Source organism: Thalassophryne amazonica, chromosome 1 (genome assembly GCF_902500255.1).
Source record: "Thalassophryne amazonica chromosome 1, fThaAma1.1, whole genome shotgun sequence".
NCBI classification, from domain to species: domain Eukaryota; kingdom Metazoa; phylum Chordata; class Actinopteri; order Batrachoidiformes; family Batrachoididae; genus Thalassophryne; species Thalassophryne amazonica.
Window position 1 is genome coordinate 108,244,512 of NC_047103.1, and position 21,287 is coordinate 108,265,798.

General features: G+C 40.4%; 1 protein-coding gene across 5 annotated transcripts in view; it reads left to right on the top strand.

Annotated features, from left to right (window-relative positions):
* The window catches only part of LOC117512923 (protein SON), a 451,527-nt gene that overhangs the window by 369,067 nt on the left and 61,173 nt on the right, over nucleotides 1-21,287 (top strand). The window lies entirely within an intron of this gene.

Below are 21,287 nucleotides of genomic sequence, written 5' to 3' on the forward strand. Positions count from 1 at the left end.
TAATGTGAAGCTGCATCAGGAAGGGCATCCGATGTAAAACCTGTGCCAATTCAACATGCAGATCCATCTCGGATTTGCTGTGGCGACCCTAAGTGCGAACAAGGGAGCAGCTGAAGGGTCTTACTTTTTATTTTTTTATTTTTTTATTTTTACTAATGGCACTGGTTACAGAAGGGTTTCTAAACTTCAGAATGTTCCAATGAGTACTGTTGGGGCCATAAACTGGAAGTGGAAAGAACATCATTTCACCGTAAACCGGCCACGACCAAGTACACCTCGCAAGATTTCAGACAGCAGACTGAAAAGAATTATCAGAAGAGTTATGCAACAGTCAAGGACTGCTTCAGAAAGACCTGGAATTAGCAGGTACAGTTGTTTCAAAGAAAGCAATAAATAATGCACTCAACCACCATGGCCTGTATGCACATTCACCATGCAAGACTCCATTGCTGAAGGAAAAGCATGTTGAAGCATAATTAAAGTTTGGTGCACAACATTTGGACAAGGCTGTGAACCACTGGGAGAATATACAGGGTTAGAGATTTTTTTTTTTTGAACCTGACGGTTAGGACCAGTAGCACTAATTATGTTACTGGTCCTCTTTGTCCAATGAATGTATGTAAAGTACTAAATATTTTCTTACTTGATCCTCTGCTTTCATGTGAATGTACTGTGCACCTTATACTTCACGTTTCTGTAATTCTGGCCTTGTCTTATACAGCCTAAACAACCTTTACCCTTGTTACTTAATCCACCTCTTGCTACGTGAACTCTATAATCTCTCTGATTTTTTGGGCAACAATTACACCTGTTGCTACTCAGACTAGTATGATGAAAATTTTATGAATGGAAGAGGGGTCTGCAACCTTTACTGTCAAAAGAGCCATTTTTGTCCCGTCTTCCACAAATAAAAATTTTCTAGAGCCACAAAACATATTTATTTGACCTTTAAAACGAATCGATAAAGATAACACAGCTTATGATGTTTTTCTATATACACTTCAACTACATTTTTTAATTGTTCTTTTTGTTTTGTTTGTTATAACTCCAAATCAGTAAAGTTTGGATGTTTTTCAAGATTCAAAGCTTTTATTGTCATATGCACAGTAAAGAAACATGTTTCTCTGTGCAATGAAATTCTTACTTTGCTGCCCACACTGGATGCCCAAATATATATATATATAGATACCAAAGTATAAAAATATAAGTGGGTGGAAAATGTAATAACATAAAATAAGCATGCTGGTGAGAAGTGTAGAATATAACAAGCAATGTAATAAAAATGTAATAATGTAATAAAAAGAAATATACACTGTAAGAAGGGAAATATAAAATATGCTTGTGTAATGGCCTACATGATATCTACATGATAGTGCATCAGTGTGCAACATTCACTGTTTTGTACAACATTCAGCAGTAAATGGTTTCATGCAATTTAGTGCAATTGAGCCAATGGATTCAAGTTAGCAGGTATTGTAGTGCAATAGAATAAAGTGTCCGTAATATAGTAGAGTGTCCAATAGAAGATAAAGTGACAAGTGATGGGGGCTCTGTCCTTAAGGGGTGGGGGTGGGGTGGGGGGGGGGTTCAGCTGTTTAACAGTCTAATGGCTGTGGGAAAGGAGTTCTTGAACCTGGTGGTTCTGCATCGCACAGTCCTGAACCTGTGGCCTGAGAGGAGCAGTGTGAATAGTCCATGTTGGGGATGAGTGGGGTCTTTGATGATGGAGACAGCTCTCCTGTGGACTCTGCGGTGGTAGATGCTCTGCAGAGAGGGTTGTGGGGTCCTGGTTATCTTAGACGCAGTCCTTTTCACTCTCTGCAGGCATTTGCGGTCCCACACAGTAGAGCTGCCATACCACACAGTGATGCAGGTGGTCAGGACTGACTCGATGCAGCTGTAGAAGTTGCTGAGGATCTTGGGTGCCATCCCAAATTTCCTCAGCCTCCTCAGGAAATACAGCCGCTGCTGAGCCTTCTTCACCACCTGTGTGGTGTTGAATGTCCAGGTGAGGTCATCGCTGATGTGGACCCCCAGGTACTTGAAGTTCCTCACCCTCTCCACCTCAAGAACTCGGATGAACAGCGGCTGGTGAGGCCTCCTCTCCTTCCTCATGTCCACTATCACCTCCTTGGTCTTGTCTGTGTTGAGGGTGAGGTTGTTGTCTCCACACCATGTCACCAGACTGTCCACCTCCCTCCTGTAGCCACCTCGTCTCCACCAGTGATGCGTCCTATCACGGCAGTGTCGTTGGCAAACTTGATGATGGTGTTGTTGGGGTGGGAAGCGACACAGTCATGAGTGAACAGGGTGTAGAGGATGGGACTCAGGACACAGCCTTGTGGGGTCTCCATGTTGGTAGTGATGGTGGTATGATGTCCTTCTCCCGATCCTGACAGACTGTGGCCTGCCAGTAAGGAAGTTGAGAAGCCAGTCACAGTGGGAGGGGTGAAGTCCGAGGGCTAACAGTTTGTGGGTGAGGACCGTGTTGAAGGCGGAGCTGTAGTCGATAAAGAACATCCTAATGTAGGAGTCTTTATTTTCCAGATGAGAGAGGGAGATGTGAAGGGCAGTGGCGATGGCGTCTGACGTAGACTGGTTGTGCCTGTAGGCATACTGCAGTGGGTCGATGGTGTCCGGGATGCTGTTATGAATGTGGGACAGTATCACTCTCTCAAAGCACTTCATAATGACTGAAGTGAGTGCTACTGGCTGGAAGTTATTCAGTCAGGATGGGGGTTCTTCCTTGGGAGGGGGACCATGGTGGTGGTCTTGTAGCATCTCGGTACGATGCATTGCCTGAGGGAAAGGTTGAAGATGGAGGTGAGAACATCAGCCAGCTCATTAGTACATACTCTGAGGGCGTGTCCTGGTACATTGTCTGGCCCAGCAGCCTTCCGGGGGCAGACGCTCCTCAAGGTTTTGTTTACCTGGGCTGATGTGACGACTAGGGGGGGTTGAGTGGGGGTGGGGCTCTCAAAGCGGGTGTAGAAGGCTTTGAAGTCGTCTCATAGGCTGTCCAACGAACTGATGGTGGTGGTTCTGGAGCTGGTCCTGAAGTCTGTGATGTGATCCAGACATTGCTACATTCTCCTGGGGTCAGCGTTAAAGTAGAAGTCCTCCGTCCTCTCTCTGTGCTATCTCTTGGCCGCCCTTATGGCCTTCTCCAGTCTGCACTGTGCAGCCTTGTACTCGGCTTCGTTGGCAGATGTAAAAGCAGCAGTGTGAGCACCTTTCTGTTTATCCAGGGCTTCTGGTTGGGGAACTTCCTCACTTGTATGGTGGGTATGATGTTCTCAACACAAGTGCTGATATACCCAGTCACATATTCAGCATAGTCTTCTACGCTGACAGAGGAGTCCTCTCAGGTGGCTGCAGCTCTAAAAACATCCCTGTCAGTTGTGGCAAAACAGTCCTGTAGAGTGCTCTCAGCCTCTGGTGTCCATAGTTTAACCTGTCTGGTGACATGGTTCGACTGCTTGAGTTCTTGTCTGTAGGCTGGGTACAGAAACAAAGAGATGTGATCTGAGTCATCAAAGGGGGGGTGCCCCGGAGTGCACCACGTATGTTGCTGTAAACATGGTGCAAGGTGTTTTTCCCCCTGGTGGGAATGTCCACATGCTGAAAGTATTTAGGGAGTACATACCATAAATTGTAGTGGTTGAAGTCACCAGCCACGATAAAAACAGCATCAGGATGAGCTGTCTCCAGCGCGCTGATGACGTCATGCAGCTTGCTGAGAGCCTCAGTGTAGTTAGCGCGTGGATGGATGTAAACAGCAGCCAAAAACACGTGAATTCCCTTGGTAGATAAAAGGGACGGCGGCATCACAGCATGAAAAGCTCCAGATCTGATGAGCAGTGCTTGTATACAGTCTGTACATCTTTACACCATGCGTCGTTGACATAAACACACACACCTCCCCGTCGTCTTACCAGAGGCAGCAGTCTGGTCCCCCCGGTACAATGAGTGGGTCTCCAGGTGAACAGCGGAGTCTGGAACACTTTCCCTCTGTGATGTTATCCTAGCTCGTAGCTCGTCCAGTTTGTTCTCCAGAGACCGCACGTTAGCTAGCAAGAGGCTGGGGAGCGGTGGTCTGCTCGGGTGAGCCTTTAGCGTAGCGTGGAGCCCGCCTCTCTTGCCTCGCTTACAGCGCCACCTTCTCGACGCTCTCCTTGGGTCAGCGTACTCACTCAAGGCTGGTGTTTCGAGGCCTTCCTGGGGAAGCCGGCGGTGACTTTGAGGCCGAACAATGAGTTGCATTTCCGGCAGAATATATCTGGAAAAAACAGTATTGTGCAAAGCAATGTCCAAGAGTGCCTGCCTGGTGTAAGTCTGCAGTGCACAACACTTAAAAGCCAGCGAAAACACACAAGAGGAAAAAAAAAAAGGGAAAATCCAGCATCCCGATGTGGAGTAAGCAAACATGTCTGCCTTGGGGGGCGCCATGATACTTGAGCTTGAAATATGTGGTGGTGGTGTTGGGGGGGTGGGGGGGGAACGACCCCATAATGATCCTGACATTTACTTTGACTTCTATTTACTGCAGACTGTGTGAAACCAACATATTTCATGTTTTGTGTGGTCAGCTTTATTTTATTTGATAATACGTATATATCCATTCTTATATTTAAGGCCTGCAGCATTTTCCAAGAAAAACAAAGGTTGGGACAGGGCATTTTATTCTAAATGTAAGAATTCATTAATCATTTTTCCAGACAGTTTTCTTGAGAAATGACAGGGCATGAAAACATGAACATTTCCAAGTCACTGAATATTTTTTAGACTTCATTTACAGCTGCTGTGCCCAACCAGTCGGTCGATCGTGGCCTGAGTTCCAGTCGATAGCATGAAAAAAAAAATCTGTCCCTGGACTCGAGAGAATTTAGAGCTGCTATAACAGACTGATGCAGCAGGTGACAGCAATGCACCAACAAGGAAGCCGGCTGCCGTTAAATGCCAGAGTAGAAGAAGAAAAATTATAATTTTCATCCTGTATTATTTTTTCATTTATTCGAATGGCAAATCCATCTGTCTCATCTGCAATGTAATTGTGGCTTTACTGAAGAAAGGCAATTTGGAGCAGCATTTCAGACGATTCACAAGAAATAGGATGCTAACTTCTAATGCTAACCTGACTAAATCCCCTCTGCTTGCTCGAAAAGTCCAGGAATTGAAAATTTGGCAAGCAGCACAATGATTCATGGTCCATAAATATGAAGAGTGATGAATTTGGAGAACAAGATTGCAATGTTCTGTTCGGGCCAGGAGTCTGAGGATGCATTTATTCTGTTCGCAGCTGAAGGAGAAGCACATCTGCTGCACACAGACGTTAGGTGGCTCAACAGAGGTAAGTTTCTGGACAGCTGGACTGAAAGGTGCAGGACACGCAGGAGCCGAAAATAGCACAAGGAGTGTGCAGGATGCCTGAAAAAAAAAAAAAATTTAATGTGGGGGGGGGGTCAGCTTCACTGGGCTCAGCTACCTTATATAGGCCAGAATTAATCTTTTGTGTGGATATAATGAATTAGTTTACCAAAAATAAAACAAAAAACACACTCCTGCCAGAAGCAACTGCCGAGTCTTCTGCCTAAAATTAAAGAATTTCTAAAACATTCAAACCATGCTGAATATGCACAGCTTTTGGATTTGAAAGCAAGTTTAAAAGCATATTACATGTGCTATCAAGCAGGTTGCAACAGTGTGACCTGCAGACCTTTCTGCACTAATTCTGAAGTTTTGTAACAAACACAGACAGATGGTATTCTGCGTAAAATGTGCCTCCGCTTGACTGATTGGTTGATTCATTCTATGTAAACCAAAACATTAATGTGAGGTTTGTTGTGTGTTGGTGTTTACAGATAAATGTGCTTTTGTAAAATATGCCAAAAAAGGCATTTAAAAAAAAAAAAAAAAAAAAGCCAAGTTATAATTAGATAACCGTCTGATATAACTGGTGTCAAAATAAATAGAACACTGCCATGATCTACTGGTGCCAGTGCGAGGTTTGGCCTTTTTTCAGTTGATTTTTCATTGGTGCGAGAATTATTTGGATCACACTGAGTTTCAGGTTAATCTCGCGTCCTGCATCGTTTAGTATACATGAAATAACGAACTCCATTTAACATCTCACGACCACCTCTCGCACTGTGCCTGTGCAAACACCGCAGACCTGTCTTGTAATTTATTTATTTTTTTTAAACTTTGATGTCTCCCATCGAGAGTTTTTGTAAAATAAGTTTGAAAAAAAAAGCTTCTGTTTACGTTTTGCTTCTGGAAACAAAAGTCCGACGTGTGGTTTTTGAACGTACAATGTGTGTGAGAACATTAATCGTGCGCTCTGAACTTTTACACCATGCGGTTCTGTGTTCTGAGTACAGTGATTGAAAATATCAGCCCAGCTTCAGTTTGAATACTGCCATGAACACTACTGGCCAGTAGATGGCAGTAGAGACTTGCCAAAACAAAATTCCAGATAATCTGTGTCTGCTGCTACTCTGCTACGTTTAAGATGAGTGGAATTTAATAAACACAATAACGTCTATAAACCCACAGAATATATTCACAAGAGTTTTAGGCACTAGAGTTTAATGCTGTTGTCCCTGGAGTCTGATCAGAGTGTCTCAAATGCATTTTTCATGTCTGAGATTATCCTATACCCATAATGCACCTGGGCACAGCATGTCCACACTAAAACCTTAAAAATTTGCGCATTACTTTAATACTGAAACATATATCTGATATTTAAACTTTATAAAACTTCAGACATGACGTTAATTTAAATAACTTGTCTGAAATTAGTTTGGTTAAAATTTGAACCATAAGTTAAAAATGTATGCCTCTGGATGACTTGGGTGATATTGCCATCGTATGAGTATAGGGTTAAAAGAAATGAGTTTTTTTGTTTTTTACCAGTTCTCCTTTGCCTGCAGAGGATAGAGTGGTTTCTTCTAGAAGCAGCTCTCCTCTTTTTGCAGAGGGTAGAACTACACATCTGCTACAAAACATTTAATAGGTAGGTGCCTAACTGATTTTAAATTTTCTAAGAGTTTGTAGATGTTCATCTTTGTTTACCACATTATCGAGCTAAAAATTATCAGACAAAAATTTATCGGAAGATAATTAGTCCGATAATGGTTTTCAAAGTTATCTGAAAAGATAATCCGATAATGAAAACATTATCTTCGATAATTATCGGTTATTGGATTATCAGAACTGTGCCCACCACTGTACATCCCCAAACCCTACCTTGGTAGGAAGGGATGTGACTGAGGCTATACAGGACACTAAAGTTAGCAAATGCAGTAGTAGTAGTAGATGTAAAACTTGTAAATACATAGTAGAAGGGAATAGCTTCAGTAGTAACGCCACAGGTAGACAGTACAAGGTTAGCTGTGACTGTGACGTGCACTACAAAAAATATAATTTGCTTGATTAGCTGCAAAAAATGTGGAATCCAATATGTGTGAGAAACTAGCCAAACCATTAGAAGTAGAATGAACAATAGACAGGCTTAATAAAATGTGTGATTTATTTTTATACCAAAACCTTTGCTCATATGGCCATAGTGTAGATGACATAGATGTAATGCCTATAGAGGAAGTATTTTTGGAAGAAGGTAAATGCCTGAGCTTAGTCTCTATGCAATTACAAAGGGAGGAATACTGGTACAAGGAACTAGCCACAGTTTATCCGTACGGGCTTAATGACAAAGACAGGTTTAGAACGTAGATTGAGAGATCTAGTTAATCACAATAAACCTGGGTTAGTACATGAACTTATCACATTAGTTTTTTTCAGTTTTACAATGAAAACGTCGCATCCTAATAGCTTTAGCAAATACAATACTTTTAGAACAAAAATTACCCATTCCTCTTGTCATAATTTAGCTAGCTTTACAACAAAAGATGGGAAAGTTGATGAATGCTCAAAGAACACTTAATTGGAAACAGGTGAGTGTCATGACTGGATTGTAGCAGAACCCAAGAAATATTAAAATCAGTCTCAAACTTCAGGAGTAAGTTCTGCAGAACAGATCCAACAACCTCTGTAAAACCATACAAAAATTACAGACAACTTCACACGTTTAAGATATTTATTTAACTCTGGCAGGAGTTAAATAACAGGACATATCACAGGAAGCAATTTAATGATGATGAAATTCAATGAGCAATGATTATATGATGTTCAGCTAATTTGGTTTTGTAGTAGGAGTTTAATGAGTGAAATTCGCCCTAATCAGGGGATTTACTTTGGTATTTATTAATGTGAGAGAAGATTAATGATTTTGTTGGATAGAGTTAAATAAAGCCACTCTGTCTTTTTATCTGACACCTTAGCCTGGTCTTACTTTGGAGGTGCTGTGCAGATCGGTCTCCGTTGGTCAGGTGCTGGAATCGTTTGGTTTTCAGTCGATGCTCCGTCCGTCACACAGCTGCTTCAGGGACCTTGACAAAGAGACTCTGCCGGTCAACCCACCCAGTTTCGTTGGTTACCGGGGACGCTTTCAGTTGTTAGGCTGTAACCTGCGGCGGCGGTTCAAATCACTGTTGACGTCTCAGCTGACCCGGGTGTTTTTATCTCTGCAACGCTCCATAGTCTGGCCTGTCAGATTAAGGGTTTGACCATCTTTATTCTCCATCAAAAAAATCAAAAATTCGTCTTTCATCGTTGTCTTTTGGAAGCCGGGTCAAATCAAAATTCAGTACAAAAATAGCTGACTTTACGAGAAAAATGCTCACGAGAGGAATTTGGAGTTGAAGAAGAAAAAGGTTTTAATTTGAAAAATCAAAAAAGGAAGTTAAAAGCACCTGCACGTTTTAATTTGAAAAATCAAAAAAGGAAGTTAAAAGCACCTGCACGTTTAACTTTACAAAAGTTGAGCAAAAGTTATCTGTCGAAAAAAGGAAAAGTAATTTCTTGTTGGCACGCACAAACAATAAATAAGTTTTAATCAGCACGTGGTTTCAAACAAAGAGTTGTAAATCTTACGGCAAGGCAGCGTCTTAAGACTCAGGAAAAAGAGAGACACGAAGGGTAAAAGAGAGAACGGCGTAAGAGCGAAAAGAGCGCGAGTTCCTGAGGCACAGGCTTTTTAAAAGGGTTACAAGCTCCACCCCCAAGAATTCTGGGTACTGCAGTTTTTCCTGAGTTTCTTTGACTGGTTTTATATATAAATCAGCGTCTGCTCCTAAATTTCCACTTTGAAACCAAACAAGTCCTGTAAGATAACTCTTGTAAATGGTTTTCCGTGGAAATGTGCACACAACACAATTATATATGAAAGAAAGCACATTAGATAAACTTTCCACAATGAACAGAGTATAACATACAGATATCTTACTTTCATGCATGAGGTTAAATGGTCACATGTTGTTTTCTTTTTTTTCTGTTACAAAAATACAATGAAATTCTTTTTTTTTAAACGTGGTTACACTTTAAATCTGCACGAGTTGGTCCCATGCCCTTCCCCAGTTCGTCGAACAGGGGTCACTCTTGTTCCATGGACTGGATTTTGGATTCTCTCACAAAATGTGAATGAATACTAGGTCGATTTTAACCAGAGAAACTGGACTGTGATCAATAAGTTGATGGCAATTCTTCAGTGAGCTATTCTTTTCTTGAATCTGGTTGTAAGACATATTGTTAGGACTTATTGGGCAGATATGTCTTTCTGGGGTGTGTTTCTTTTTTTATGGGAGAGGAGCTGGTACAGCTGGTTTGGGATCTTGATAAGGTAATTCGCAGCTCCGTTAGGAATGCACTTTGGGCAGTCTTAAATCCTGGAAAGGGTGGGGGTTTATGACACTGAGCTATCCTGTGTTGGCTCAGAGGGTCTCCCTTTGACACCTGGAGATATACCAGGCCTTGCTGTGTTGAGTTTCTCTTTTTTAAAGAAACTTCATGACTTTTGCTTGATGCAAACTTAGGATGTTGAATGATGGGCACAGCTTTCCGTTACAGGGTATAGAAGGAGCATCCTCAAAAGGCTCAGCCGTTCACAAGCAAAGATGGGGCGAGGATCACCACTTTGTGAACAACTGTGTGAAAAAATAGTCCAACAGTTTAAGAACAATGTTTCTCAATGTTCAATTGCAAGGAATTTAGGGATTCCATCATCTACAGTCCTTAATATAATCAGAAGATTCAGAGAATCTGGAGATCTTTCTACATATAAACGGCAAGGCCGAAAACTAACACTAAATGCCTGTGACCTTCCATCCCTCAGGCAGCACTATATTAAAAATCATTGTGTTAAGGATCTTACCGCATGGACTCAGAAACACTTCAGAGAACCACTGTCAGTTAACATATTTCGTCGCTACATCTACAAGTGCAAGTTAAAACTCTACCACGCAAAGCGAAAGCCATACATCAATAACATCCAGAAATGCCGCCACCTTCTCTGGGCCCGAGCTCATTTGAAATGGACAGATGAAGTGGAAAAGTGTGCTGTGGTCTGATGAGTCCACATTTCAAATTGTTTTTGGAAATCAGGGACGTCATGTCCTCAGGACAAAAGAGGAAAAAGACCATCCAGATTGTTACTAGAGCAAAGTTCAGAAGCCAGCATATGTGATGGTATGGGGTTGTGTTAATGCCCATGGCATGGGCAACTTACACATCTGTGATGGCACCATCAATGCTGAAAGGTACATCCAGGTTTTTGAGCAACACATGCTCCCATCCAAGCAACGTCTTTTTCAGGGACATCCCTGCTTATTTCAACAAGACAATGCCAAGCCACATTCTGCATGTGTTTCAACAGTGGGGCTTCATAGTAAAAGACTGCGGGTACTAGACTGGCCTGCCTGCAGTCTAGACCTGTCGCCTATTGAAAATGTGTGACGCATTATGAAGTGCAAAATACGACACCAGAGACCCCGGACTGTTGAACAACTGAAGTCGTAAATCAAGCAAGAATGGGAAAAAATTCCACCTACAAAGCTTCAACAATTAGTGTCCTCAGTTCCCAAACGCTTATTGAGTGTTGTTAGAAGGAAAGGTGATGTAACACAGTGGTAAACATACCACTGTCCCAGCTTTTTTTTGAAATGTGTTGCAGGCATCCATTTCAAAAGAGCAAATATTTGCACAAAAACCATAAAGTTTTATCAGTTTGAACATTAAATATCTTGTCTTTGTAGTGTATTCAATTGAATATAGGTTGAAAAGGATTTGCAGATCATTATATTCTGTTTTTATTTACATTTTACACAATGTCCCAACTTCATGGGAATTGGGGTTGTATTGGTGCACAGTATATTACAGCTACGCTGTGGCGTTCATATGGCTTGGTAAAGCTCCATACACTGTCAACTTTAAAAGTAGATCTCGGTACAAAAAAGGTTGGGCATCCCTGATTTGCATCAGTCATTCAGAAATACAAACAGTGTGTTACTTTATGGTAAATCTGTGTCAGGTAGGCAGTTTTCAAAAACTAAATGTCCATGCTGGAAGGAGACAAGTGAGGGAAGCCACCAAGACACAACTCCGGGAAGAGCTTTTGAGTTCTGTGAGTGTGAGTGTGAGTGGAGAAACTGGGAAGAGTGCAGCATTTTTGTTTTTAATCTTCATTTTGCATATAGTCCCAACTTTTTCTGATATATGGTTGTTTTCTGTTGCATTTATGAAATTACAGAACTGCTATAAAGAAAAGTGTTAACATTTTATTGCTTTTTAAAACTTTGTAGAATGGATGTAAACACCAAACTCTTATAAAGAAAAAAAAAATACCTGGGCATGTGCAGGCAAACTTTGATATAAACTGAACAGAACAATGCAGGCTGATTGAACTCCCCATGTTTTTTGAAAATAAGAGTAACATAGGAGGTAACTTACTTTGAAATAAAGAAAACATATAGTTGCAGCCTAATGACTTTGAAAAATAACATAAATTAGCAGCTCTTATTTTTATTCTGACTGGAATTCATTTTAGTTGTGATGATGGAATTCATCCTGTTTTTTCTCCTCCTCAGTCATTTTTTGTGTTTGAACATAAAACAACTACATTAAGCTCAAGATCTAAAATAAATACTAGGGATGCACCGATACCACTTTTTCCCAGACCGAGTACAAGTACAAGTACATACATTTGGGTACTCGTTGATATCGAGTACCGATATGAATACTTAATGATACCGTTACAGTTTTATGATGACTTTGAAAATGTTTTATTCATCAGTTGTTCCTTACTTTTTGACTGGAACTACCAATAGCATTAGCTTTGTTTTTATTTACAATCATTTCACTTAAGTCATGTGACTTCACTTTTTGACCGTGTGTTTCTTAACAAACATGACACTGCCAGACATCTCACTGAAATGTAGCCTGTGGACTTCAGCACCACAAAATATACAACACCAGGAACTAAACTGAAACTGTCACTAATTTTACTTATGTCTGTGAGCACCAGTGTTGCTTAATTAGTTACTTTCAGCAGCTGCTGACAACACCCCCTGCCACCTCATCATGAAAATGATAACCTGTTTTGCCAATACTCACTTTATAGTCACCCTTTCTTGACTTCAGTAAACATAAATACTTGTTTTATAAAAAGTAAAATAAAGACATCTTTCTTGACCTCATATTTAACTTGACAGCACTGTAACTGTAAAACTTACAATTTCTGACCAACATTGTTTATAAATGTAACTATTACATTATTTCTAACATTTAAATTCTTTCTCAACATTTTAATTGTTAGAATTATTATTATAGTAGTAGTAGTATGAAAAAGTGTCTTCAAAGTGGAACTTTATTATCGGTGTGTGGAGGGGGAAGCATGCTCCCCTTTCCATCTGGATTCGCCCCTGGATGGCTGTCTGAGCAGAACGAATTGAAAAAACACCACCAGATTGAGAGGTAGGGATTTGTATTTTATTTATTTATTTATTTATTTTTTTGCATTTTTTTATACTTCATGTCATCCTCAGAAACAGACTTTAAGTGTGTTTGGGTGGAAAAAACAAGCATTAGCATTTGTTAATGTGTGCGGATCAGCTGTTTTTAGCGAGGACCCACATGGAGCGGCACAGATTTTTAAAGAAAAAAAAAAACGTAAAAATGTTCTGTGCAGGTGTGTTGCTGTCACCGTGCTTTGAGAGACGACAAGTGTTTTCAACTCTGACTCTGAGTATCAGGTTCGATAGGCAGGCCAGGCTGGGCGCAAATGCAGGACGCAGGAACACAGCTCATTGGAGTTAAAAATGTTTACTACTAGGGGTCGGTACACTGAAAGGCAGTCCAAGCAGAGCAACAGTATCAAAAACATCAGGCAGAAAGGCGCGGTCAAGGTACACAAGCAGGTAGTCAAAAAACGATGAGGCAAACAGAACAAGGCAAAAATACAGGAACTGAGCTGGAAGGAAGGCACATCGATCTGGCGAAGAGCAAAGGTAAACTGTGAGGCTTATAAAGCACCCAGGTGATTAACTGCAAATGAAGAACAGGTATGCGGAGAAGCTCCCAGAACCGGGGTGTGGCCAGACAGAGAGAGACACCCACCACCAAAAGCCAAGAGAGGGAGACAAGAAAACGCAGGACAGAGAAAACCCAAGCAGAAAGACAGAGCAAGAGACAGACAGAACACCAAAATAACCCAACAGTCCAAGAACCTGGAGGGAATCCAGGACCGCTGCTCAGGGCCATCACCCTCCCAGTCCACCAGGTACTGGAAGCCATGATCCCCACCGTCAGGAAGCCAGAAGGTGCCGCACAGTAAAGACGGGCCCCCCATACACAATCCGGGTGGGCTGCGGGGTTAAGATGGATGACGTGGAAAGTGGGATGGACTCTCATGGACCTTGGAAGATGAAGATGGACAGAAACTGGATTAATAATCTTAGCTACAGGGAACAGGCCAACGAACCTGGGAGCCATCTTCCAAGGTACACCACGAAGCAGCAGGTGTCACGTGGATAGCCAGACCTGTTGTCCCGGAATGTAAGAGGGTGCCACCGACCATCTACGATCCGCCGCCACCTTGTAACTTTTGGAGGACCCCAACAGAGCCCTCCAAGCTTGCCCCCAGGTCCATTGGCACCGCATGATGAGTCCCACAGCAGAAGGTACAGGTGAGTGCAGGTCTGTGGAGGTGAACAGAGAAGGTTGATGACCAAAAACAATGTGGAATGGAGAAAAACCAGAGGAAGCAGTAGGCAGGCAAATATGTGCTAGCTCTATCCAGGGTAATTGAGTGGAGCAGGAGGCGGGGAACTGGGAGAACAGAATACGCAGGCCTTTCTCTAGTTTTTCATTACACTAGATATACCAACACAGTGCAGAGTAGCTACCTAAACTCTGTAAGTGAGATAGAGTATCTCGTCAATAGTTTTACATCCTCATTGAAGACAACTTTGGATGCTGTAGCTCCTCTGAAAAAGAGAGCTTTAAATCAGAAGTGCCTGACTCCGTGGTATAACTCACAAACTCGCAGCTTAAAGCAGATAACCCGTAAATTGGAGAGGAAATGGCGTCTCACTAATTTAGAAGATCTTCACTTAGCCTGGAAAAAGAGTCTGTTGCTCTATAAAAAAGCCCTCCGTAAAGCTAGGACATCTTACTACTCATCACTAATTGAAGAAAATAAGAACAACCCCAGGTTTCTTTTCAGCACTGTCGCCAGGCTGACAAAGAGTCAGAGCTCTATTGAGCCGAGTATTCCTTTAACTTTAACTAGTAATGACTTCATGACTTTCTTTGCTAATAAAATTTTAACTATTAGAGGAAAAAATTACTCATAACCATCCCAAACACATTTCGTTATCTTTGGCTGCTTTCAGTGATGCCGGTATTTGGTTACACTCTTTCTCTCCGATTGTTCTGTCTGAGTTATTTTCATTAGTTACTTCATCCAAACCATCAACATGTCTATTAGACCCCATTCCTACCAGGCTGCTCAAGGAAGCCCTACCATTATTTAATGCTTTGATCTTAAATATGATCAATCTGTCTTTATTAGTTGGCTATGTACCACAGGCTTTTAAGGTGGCAGTAATTAAACCATTACTTAAAAAGCCATCACTTGACCCAGCTATCTTAGCTAATTATAGGCCAATCTCCAACCTTCCTTTTCTCTCAAAAATTCTTGAAAGGGTAGTTGTAAAACAGCTAACTGATCATCTGCAGAGGAATGGTCTATTTGAAGAGTTTCAGTCAGGTTTTAGAATTCATCATAGTACAGAAACAGCATTAGTGAAGGTTACAAATGATCTTCTTATGGCCTCAGACAGTGGACTCATCTCTGTGCTTGTTCTGTTAGACCTCAGTGCTGCTTTTGATACTGTTGACCATAAAATTTTATTACAGAGATTAGAGCATGCCATATGTATTAAAGGCACTGCACTGTGGTGGTTTGAATCATATTTATCTAATAGATTACAATTTGTTCATGTAAATGGGGAATATTCTTCACAGACTTAATTATGGAGTTCCACAAGGTTCTGTGCTAGGACCAATTTTATTCACTTTATACATGCTTCCCTTAGGCAGTATTATTAGACGGCATTGCTTAAATTTTCATTGTTACGCAGATGATACCCAGCTTTATCTATCCATGAAGCCAGAGAACACACACCAATTAGCTAAACTGCAGGATTGTCTTACAGACATAAAGACATGGATGACCTCTAATTTCCTGCTTTTAAACTCAGATAAAACTGAAGTTATTGTACTTGGCCCCACAAATCTTAGAAACATGGTGTCTAACCAGATCCTTACTCTGGATGGCATTACCCTGACCTCTAGTAATACTGTGAGAAATCTTGGAGTCATTTTTGATCAGGATATGTCCTTCAATGCGCATATTAAACAAATATGTAGGACTGCTTTTTTGCATTTACGCATTATCTCTAAAATTAGAAAGGTCTTGTCTCAGAGTGATGCTGAAAAACTAATTCATGCATTTATTTCCTCTAGGCTGGACTATTGTAATTCATTATTATCAGGTTGTCCTAAAAGTTCCCTGAAAAGCCTTCAGTTAATTCAAAATGCTGCAGCTAGAGTACTAACGGGGACTAGAAGGAGAGAGCATATCTCACCCTCTCTTCATTGGCTTCCTGTTAATTCTAGAATAGAATTTAAAATTCTTCTTCTTACTTATAAGGTTTTGAATAATCAGGTCCCATCTTATCTTAGGGACCTCATAGTACCATATCACCCCAGTAGAGAGCTTCGCTCTCAGACTGCAGGCTTACTTGTAGTTCCTAGGCTTTGTAAGAGTAGAATGGGAGGCAGAGCCTTCAGCTTTCAGGCTCCTCTCCTGTGGAACCAGCTCCCAATTCAGATCAGGCAGACAGACACCCTCTCTACTTTTAAGATTAGCTTATAGTTAGGGCTGGATCAGGTGACCCTGAACTATCCCTTAGTTATGCTGCTATAGACTTAGACTGCTGGGGGGGTTCCCACGATGCACTGAGTGTTTCTTTCTCTTTTTGCTCTGTATGCACCACTCTGCATTTGATCATTAGTGATTGATCTCTGCTCCCCTCCACAGCATGTCTTTTTCCTGGTTCTCTCCCTCAGCCCCAACCAGTCCCAGCAGAAGACTGCCCCTCCCTGAGCCTGGTTCTGCTGGAGGTTTCTTCCTGTTAAAAGGGAGTTTTTCCTTCCCACTGTCGCCAAGTGCTTGCTCACAGGGGGTCGTTTTGACCGTTGGGGTTTTTACGTAATTATTGTATGGCCTTGCCTTACAATATAAAGCGCCTTGGGGCAACTGTTTGTTGTGATTTGGCGCTATATAAATAAAATTGATTGATTGATTGATAGTTCCTGATTAAGGCATTCTGTCTGGCCATGAGCTTGAGGGTGGTAACCGGAGGTAAGACTAGATGTGACCCAGAGAAACCGGCAGAACTCCCTCCAGAACTGTGAAACAAACTGGGGACCCCGATCTGAGACTGTGTCCTGAGGCAAACCATGTAGCTTAAAAACATGTACCAGTCGTGCTTCAGCAGTTTCTTTTGCGGACAGGAGTTTAGGAACAAAATGGACCATTTTGGACAATCGATCTTCTACACTCATAATTACAGAGTTGCCCCTAGAGGGCAGCAAACTAGTCACAAAATCCACTGAAATATGAGTCCAAGGCCGAACAGGAATGGGTAGAGGTAACAGAGCACCCACAGGTGGGTGCGTAGAAGATTTATGCATACCACAGATGGAACAAGCATTAACATGTTCTTTGATATCAGAAAACATCTTTGGCCACCAAAACCTTTGAGTGAGAATATACATTGTTCTTTGGGTGCTCGGGTAGCACGAAAAGCAACTGTCATGTCCCCACTGAATGACCTCCCCCCTAAGAGAGGTTGGAACAAACAACTTGCCATTGGGGCAATCTGGGGGTCGGGAGTATTCCCCAATACCGACCTAACTTTAGATTTGATATCGGAGGTGAGAGCGGACACGAAACATGTTTCGGGAAGAATCGGCTCTGGAGCGTTAGTTGCTTGCCATTATTGGACCCTGGATGATACAATAAAATGAAATTGAACTGGCTGAAAAAGAATGTAAATGGCCTTGGTAATCCAATTAAGAGGAGCAGGTTATTAACAAACATAAGAAGGTACAAAGCTCAGGTGATTTTCCTCCAAGAAACCCACCTGTCAAAAGCAGAACATGAGAAATTTAAAAAGATGGGCTACAAAAATTCATTTTTTTGCTCCTATAAAAATAACAGAAGAAGAGGAGTAATTACTCTTGTAACTAATTCTGTAAATTTTGAATTGCTGGAGGAAGACTGTGATAAAGATGGGAGATATGTGATGGTCAAAGGAAAGATTGATAATGTCATTGTCTCTTTAGTTAATGTATATGCACCTCCAGAGGGAGATTGGAATTTTTTCAATTATTATATGACAAGATCACTACAAAGACTGAGGGTATACTAATAAGTGGAGGGGATTGGAATACTGTCCTAAATCATGCCAAGGACTCAACCAGCACTAAAACATATAAAAACAACAGAACAAAAGATCTTAAAAAGTTATAGATGTGTGGAGAGATCTTCACCCCCAAGACAAAGACTATACTCATTACTCAGCAGCCCACAAGGTGCACTCCCGGATTGACTTTTTTTAATGAACACCATTGATAGACACAGAGTTACAGACTGCAGAATAGGAGTAGCAGATATATCAGATCATAATTCTATACATTTAACTATCCATTTAAAGAATCAAAATAGGACAACATTATGGAAGATGAACACAAACATCCTCAGTAATGAAAAGGTTGTACTAGAAATTAAAAAAGAAATTCAAGATTGCATAGCAGATAACAAAGATGACCAAATAGAGCCCATAATAATATGGGACACTGTCAAAGCAGTTATGCGAGGCAATTTGATTTCAAGAACAGCTCATATCAACAAAATGAAAATGCTTAATCAGACCAAATTAGAAGAAAAATTGAGGGAATATGAAAAAAAAAAAAACACTTCAACAAAAGCGAAGCCTTGGCTAAATGCTTAAAAGATATAAGATACCAACTGTCAAATCTGGCGAAAGAAGAAATAGGGAGAAAATTAAAATTCATTAAACAAACCTTTTACGAATCAGGCCTGAAAGCGACAAGATTATTGGCAAAACGTTTAAGATCTCAACAGATGAGAAATGCGATCTACAAGATCCCAGATGCACATACTAGAGAAATTAATAGTGAACCAGAAAAAATTAAAAACATCTTTCAAACCTATTTTAAATCTCTGTATGACAAATCAGATCAAGTAGATGGAAAAGAAGTTGAAGATTTCTTGGCTAAATTAGACCTCCTCAACATAGGAACAACTCAGAATAAGACACTATCCAGACCCATAACTAAGGTAGAACTGGACAAGGCAATTAGTAGGTTAAAAAGTAATAAAACTCCAGGGAGTGATGGTTATCCCAACGAATGGTACAAAGTCTTTAAAGACGATTTAACCCCTTTAATGTTAGACTCATTTAATTGGACACTTAAACATGCAAAATGTCCTCCATCATGGAGAGACACAGTCATATCAGTTATACTAAAAGAAGGGAAAAATAAGGAATACTGTGTGTCATATCGCCCAATTTCCATATTGAATGTAGACTATAAATTATTCACCTCCATAATAGCAAGAAGAATAGAGACTTTCCTTCCTGACATAATAGATGAAGACCAGACAGGATTTATAAAAGGAAGGCAAACACAAGACAACATTCGACGTACCCTGCACATAATTCACGAGGCCAAGAAACAATATACCATTAGCCTTAGTAAGCCTTGACTCTGAAAAAGCGTTTAATAGAGTATGTTGGAGATTCTTATTTGCAGTCTTGAAAAGATTTGGATTCTGTAACAATATCATTAAGTGCATACAAGCCCTATATTATAAACCAATGGCAAGAATTAAAATAAATGGTGACTTGACAGAGAGATTTGAGCTTTTTAGAGGCACTAGACAGGGTTGTTGTTTAAGCCCTGCTCTCTTTGCCTTGTTTATTGAGCCCTTAGCCCAACACATATGACAAACAACCCAACTGAAAGGAGTAACGGTATCCAAAGAAGAGCAAAGACTAAGTCTCTTTGCGGACGACATAATAGTATACCTCTGAAACCCTGATCAAACATTTCTCAACCTGATAAAAACCTTAAAAGACTATGGAAGAAAATCAGGTTATAAATTAAATTTTACTAAGACTCAGGTTCTCTGTATCAATTACAGACCAGTTGAACATATCAGACAAAAATATAAACTTAATTGGGACTCAGAACAAATCAAATACTTAGGGATTTATCTGACCAGAGAAAACAAAACATTATTTGAGGCTAACTATGATAAAATAAATGAGGTAATATACAGAGACCTGACAAAATGGACAAATTTAATTTTGGACTTTAGTTCCAGAATTGAGGTAATTAAAATGAATGTTTTGCCCCGTCTGTTATATCTTTTCATCTCTTTACCAATCCAAATACCAGATACACAATTTGTAAAATGGGACAAACAAGTGAGCAGTTTTATTTGGAAGGGAGCAAAACCTAGGGTGAGGTATAAAACACTGCAACTGGGTAAAAACAAAGGAGTACTCGCCCTTCCAAATTTTAAAGAATATTTTTTAGCAGCCCAATTAAGATATATTGTTTTTTGGTGTTCTCCAGAATACTATTCTAAATGGAAAAGCATTGAAACTAATTATGACGAACATCAACACTGTATATTAGAGATAAATGGGTAAAGGAGTTACAGGAGGACATAAGTAATGACGTGGTATAATATTTGCAAATCTCAAGTAACTACAACTAGCTCAAGAAATTGGAAAATTTACTGTTGGAAAAATTTAGTCAGATATTTTATTACACCAAAGATAAAAAAGGCATCAATATCCTTGCACCAGCCCTGCTGGAGAAAGTGTGGAGAGCAGGATGTGGGACATGCACACATCTTCTGGCAGTGTCAAAACTTGTCCCAATTTTGGGAAGATGTTGGTAGTGAAATTGAAAAGGTATTTGGGTACAGTATACCAAGAACAATAGTGACATTATACTTTGGGTATGTAATGGGAGCAGGGATTCAGAAAAAAGATGTATACTTATTTAACATTTTTTTGGCAGCAGCAAAAAAAAGCCATCACACGCAAATGGTACAAACAAGAACCCCCCACAGTTAAAAACTGGATGGACGTTGTTGAAGAAATTCACAGTATGGAAAGACTTACTTTTATTTTAAGGTTGCAAGAAGCTAAACACGAAGACTTTTGGGAAAAATGGACAATGTATATTGATGACAACTGACCAGTTGTTCTGTGTATTTTGTATTTTGTTATAATTTGTGAAAACCAATAAAAAACAAGTATAAAAAAAGAGAAACTAATTATGACACATGCAAACCTCAATCAAGACTGGGTGACAAAGTCAGCCCACAGCCCAAAGAAAAGAATCAAATAATTGAATTCTCTATTAAGATTTGGTGAGACACAATAAACAAATTCAAATTAGAAGGAGACTGTAAATTATTGACATGGCCTTCTCTTTCTCCCAACTTCAGAAGTGGCCAACTGGATTGTACATTTAAAAGGTGGATTGACAGGGAAATCACAGCCGTGACCACACTAACCAAAGGAAGAGTTTTTAAACCTTTTGCCCAATTAAAAAGGGAATTTGCCCTAGATGACACTGACCTGTTTAGATATTTTCAATTAAGACATTTTTATAACTCCGAAATTAGGCCTCATCTTTCACAAGAAAGCAGTGAACTAACTGAGATAATAACTGGTGCATATAGAACATTGCCTTCAAAAATTGTTTCCAAATTGTACAAA